Here is a 5570-nt window from a genome sequence, read left to right as displayed (position 1 = left end):
TATAATCTACATTTAACCACGAAATTGGTCTATATGAAGATAATTTCAAAGGATCTCTATCCTTTTCAGGAATTACTGTAATTAAAACACTAGAACAAGACTCAGATAAATCATAATGTTCTCCAACTTGACACTGTAGATAAATACTCATAAAACATTTTATAAAATTCAACCGAAAATCCATCATCACCAGTCGATTTACCATTCGGCATTTCCAGAATAGCCATTTTAATTTCTAAATCAGTAAATGGTTCTTCTAACTCTGGTATACCTCCATCCTCTAATATCAGCAAATTCAACTGTAATTAAAAAAAAAATCAATCGATCCAGTTTCTTGTTTTCTTTCAGGTGTATATTAACTTTTTATAAAATGAATAAAATTCATCATTAATCTCACGAGGTTTATAAGTAATAAGAGAATTCCATCTAACAGCATTAATAGTGCTCGATATCTGTTCTTTCTTTAATTTACACGCCAATACCTTATGTGCTTTCTTGTTGTTTAGTCCGATTAATCACACATTTAAATTGATAAAATTGAAAAGTATATTTCAATTCCAGCCTAGATAATTCTATTCTGTGATCTTCTGTAGCATCTTTCTGAAATTCCTTTTCTAACTCATTGATCTGTTTCTCTAATTCAAGAGGCTGATTTAATCAATTCTTTTTTATTTTAGAAGTATAACTAATTATTTGTCCTCTCAAATAGGCTTTCATAGCATCCCATAATACAAATTTACTTTGAACAGAATTATAATTTTCTTTCAAAAAAATAATTTGTTTTTCAAAAAATCAATAAATTCAATATTTTTTAAAATATTGTATTAAATCTCCAACGATAAGCTATTTGAGTTTTCTCAGAAGTTTCATATATAAAATATAACAGAGAATGATCTGAAATCACCCTACTTGTTGTATTTTCCCTTGAAAATGTGCCGATACTAAAAAGAAGTCAAACATTGAAAACGATTCATGTCTTGATGAATAAAAGGAAAAATCTTTCTCTGTCGGATTAAGACGTCTCCAAATATCTACTAAATTAAGATCTTTCATCAACGCTTGGACCTGGATTACCATCTTGGATTTTTTAACTTTCTTCGGACATTTATCTAATAAAGGTTCCAAAACACATTTAAAATCACCACCAACTAAAATATTATTGTTAGCTTGACTCAAACATAAAAATGCATCCGAAATAAATACTTCATCTAAATTCACTAAAAATTTTACTATTTAATTTAAGAATACATCCTGCCTTTTCCTCCATTGATTGTAATTCAAAAGATAAATTTTTATGTATCAGAATTGCTACACCTTTAGCTCTAGAATTAAATGAAGAAGAATATTCATGCCCAACCAAATCCTTTTTTTAATTTCATGCTTTCTTTCACATTGAAATGTGTTTCTTGTAAAAAGGCAATATCAATTTTCATTTTCTTAATATATGCCAAGACTCGCTTATGCTTAATCGGACTATTTAATCCTTGAACATTAAAAGTAGCAAACCTCAACTTTGACATATCTACTATTATTACTAAATACCAATAATATCTTTAAATAAAAACTCAAATCAACGTATATAGGCCCTCCAGTAAAAAAGATCACAAATTAAAAACAACAAAAATTTAAAAAAAGGCAAAAAAAGAACTCCCCCCAAAAAAACTACCAAAAGGTAGTAATCCCCTAAACAACGATTGGGTGTGGGTCACCCACCAGTGGCTGATGACTAGTAAAGAACTTAGTGCAAATATCTCCCTCTCCAGCCAAACAGTCAGTAACATCAAAATATCATAATAACAAAAGAAAAAAAATAGAATAAGAAAATTCTTCTTTTCATCCAGAAGATTCCAATCTCGAAGATCCCATTTCAGAAGGAGGTAGACTCTTTCCATTCCGTTTTTCCCATTTCTGCCATTTCTTCCATTTACAGAGCGACCAAATTTTTCTTTAGGAGATAATGGTGGACTACATCTTTGTCCTCTTTTATCTGGCAATGAATCATCAAAAATCATTGCTTCACGATCTGTTTCAAAAAATCGAAATTGATAGTCTCCATAAAACACCTTCAACACTGCAGGGTCACGAAAAGTAGACTTATAACCTTTATGCCACAAAACGTCTTTAACTGGTTTGAATCGACGTCGACATTGAATGACCTCTTGACTCAAATCAGGATAAAAAAGAGGCTCTGCTATTCTGAATCAATAATGGGGTTTGTCATTGTCTCGCATTATGTACTGCAAGTCAAAGTATTGCTTCTCTATCCAAATAACTCAAACATCGAATTATTACTGGTCTCAGTGGATGACCAGCTGAGCATATTCTTCTTAAAACTCTATGGGCTCTTTCCAGAGCCAATCCCCCAGAGAAAAAATTCTTGCCCTAATATTTGCGGAATCCAGTCTTTAAAAAAACGAAGAGGATCTTGTCCTTCTATACCTTCTGGCAAGCCAACAATTTTCACATTATTCCTTCTGCTTTGATTTTCCAAATAATTTATTTTTCTTTCTAGCTCCTTCTCACATTCTCCTAATTCTATGACTGATTTTTCCGCCTTCAACACTTTTTCTGTGTTAGAAGTCACTTGTTGTTTCCAGTCTGAAGTTTTTTTAAATTCTTCATAAGATGCATCCACATGTTTCTTAACCATATTTAATTCTGAACTTATACCAGCATTCATTTGAACCATTTCATTCATTTGAGATGTCAACAAATCCATTCCAGGTTTTATAGCAGCTTGAATAATTGCATTCTATTGCATACACTGTGAATCAGTAAAACACAACTCTGCTCTCTCTGACATAGTGGCAGAACAAGGTAACTGCAGCTCCTGCTGCAACTCAACAGAAGGCATTTTAAAATTTTACTGCGGGTCTGGACGGCATCCCGACTTCTTCAGGGGGTCGCCGCTGGTCTCCCCCCGTATCTCGTTGTTTTCTCATCAATTCGCGAAAAAAAACGATTTCTTCAGATTGAAATGCTACCTGATGCATTTTCAACAATGGAGTCGTCTTCCTGCGTGCTCCCTCCATTGAAATCGAAAGGCTTTCCAAATCGGGGTCCACTTCTTGGGAACATGCACCTTCTTCTGGAGAACGGGTAATTCCGGCGCCATCCGTTGAGCAATAGATATTTTTTTCAGCCCCCACAGGCGATCTTTGGGGTTCAGGCAATGAAGAGATTGAGCCTGGGGCTGTATCAAGTCATCTCGGCCCCAAATCTTCAGCACTTCGAAAATGTAACTTCTTATGAACTTGAGGTTTAGTCTTTTTACCATTAGTGGCCATAATAATTCCTTAATACTTTAAACTAAAATTTAAAAAGTTTAAACTTGCAAACAAAGGGTTAAAAAATGGGAATTTAAAAGTCTGGGCAGAGAGGTCACATCTAGACTCTGCCATCTTGCGACACCCCCAAACTCCTCTTAAATGACAAAATTGGCCCTCCTGCAAACACCTCCTCAGGATGGTTATCACACTCTTCCACCCTCTCTCTCTTATTGATATCCTTCCTATAATTTGGGGTTCAAAATTGCACACAATATTCCAAACGTGGCCTCACAAATGCCTTGAACAGTCTCAACAGTAACTCCCAGCTCCGATATTCTATGATTTGTTTTATAAAGGCCACCATACCAAAACCCTTCTTCACCACCCTAACTTCATGAGAATCCACTTTCTAAGAACGATGAAACATTATTCCAAGATCTCTCTGTATTCCTCAACGCCCTCCCCTTCAGTGCATATGTCCTATTTTGATTATTCTTCCCAATATTAAGCACTTCAATTATATCTACATTAAACTCCATTAAACTACATTAAACTTTCTTCCCACTCTTCTAAGCAGTCCAACTCTTTCTGCAGTCCCCGAAAACCATCTGTACCTGAACAGGGTGGTGCGAGTCTACTGCTTTCCTGATGGCAGCAGGGAGAATAGAGCATGTGCTGGGTTACGTGGATCCTTGGTTATTGCTGCTGCTCTCTGAAGGCAGTGTTCCCTGTCGATGTTCTCAATTGAGGAGAGGGGTTTGCCTGTGATGTCTCAGGCTGAGTCCCCTACCTCTTGAAGGGCTTTACACTCAGGGCTATTGGTGTCCCCAGACCAGACCGTGATGCAGCCGGTCAGAACACTTTCTACCCACACAACTGTAGAAATATGCCAATGTTTCTGGTGTTGTACCGAACCTCCGCAAACTCCTGAGGAACAAAAGGCGCTTACATACTTTATTCACGGTGTAGTGGCCTGTCTGACGACGGGAACTTATTCCATTTGCGATAACAAGGTTTCCCTCTGGTTGTTGGAGGGGACGTGCTACCTTGGGTATGTTGTCCCCTCAACCCACCATGTGCAGCAGTTTCAGGGCCATTCGACCCATCCTGGGAGGTGCAGAACCCAACGTAGAATTCCAACACTTGTACAAGTCATTATGATCCCCTTCTGTGGAACCGATGAGGCACCACGCTTAGTTTCGCAACTGCTGGCCCATGACATAGCTAACGGGCTCCAAACTTATGAAAGAGCTATCTGCTGGAAATGGTTGCCATGGGAGTAGTGGAATTTCAGAATTGAATAGTATTGGATCTGCTTGCTGGCGATCATTGTACATGTTGTACATGTGTCTATGCGGCAATATAGAAATGCAGGAGGAATTCTGACCTGGTTAACAAGAGCCGAAAACAAAAAAGAATCAAGTTTACCCTCCTTCATCCTGCCACGCTGAAGATGGCAGGGCCGGGAAGCAAAAGAAAGCTTATTTTAAAGTATCCAAGAGAGGCTGTGGACTTTGTAAGTCCCTGCCACCGCTTGGGATTAAGTGTAAATAAGATGCAAAGAGGGAATGAAGGACTGCAACTACAGCACGGAAACAGCCCATATCGACTCTTCTAGTCTGCACTGGTTTACATGAAACTCCAATAGTTCCACCTACCCACTCCCTTGCCTATAACCCTGCAATCCCCTCACATCCATGTACTCATCTGACCTCCTTTTCCTGCCACAACTACCTCATACAGAAGGTCATTCAACTCAGCCACCACTCTCTGAGTGAAGAAGCATCCTCTTAAGTTACTTCAAATATTTTGCACACTAACTCTTCACATATGACCCCTTGTTCCAATCTGCCCTACCCTCATGGGAAAGAGCCTATTCGCATCTTCTCTATCTATTACCTATACATCACCTCTATGTAATTCCCTCTCAAACTTTTACTCTCCAGTGAATAAAGTCCCAGTCTACTAAATTTTTCCCCGTATTCAAAATACTGCAATTCAGGCAACTTTTTCGTAAACCTTCTTTGAACCCTTCCAACCTTATTTATATCCTTCTGATAATTTGGAGACCAGAACTGCACACAAAACTCCAAACCTGGCATCAACTATTAACAACAACACTTGATCAAAAGGTAAGGAAGTTTGTCCATTTGTCACCACCCTATCAACTGGATTTTTAAATAATGTCTTAACCCAACCAATATAAAAAGAGTCAAAATTAAACTTTTCCAACACCTCAAACAAAAAATTTCATTCAACCCTATCAAAGGCTTTTTTCACATCAAGCTCAACCATGTTGTC

This window comes from Narcine bancroftii, chromosome 5 (assembly GCF_036971445.1).
Source record: "Narcine bancroftii isolate sNarBan1 chromosome 5, sNarBan1.hap1, whole genome shotgun sequence".
Taxonomy (NCBI): Eukaryota; Metazoa; Chordata; class Chondrichthyes; order Torpediniformes; family Narcinidae; genus Narcine; species Narcine bancroftii.
Note: the sequence above shows the minus strand (reverse complement) of the source record.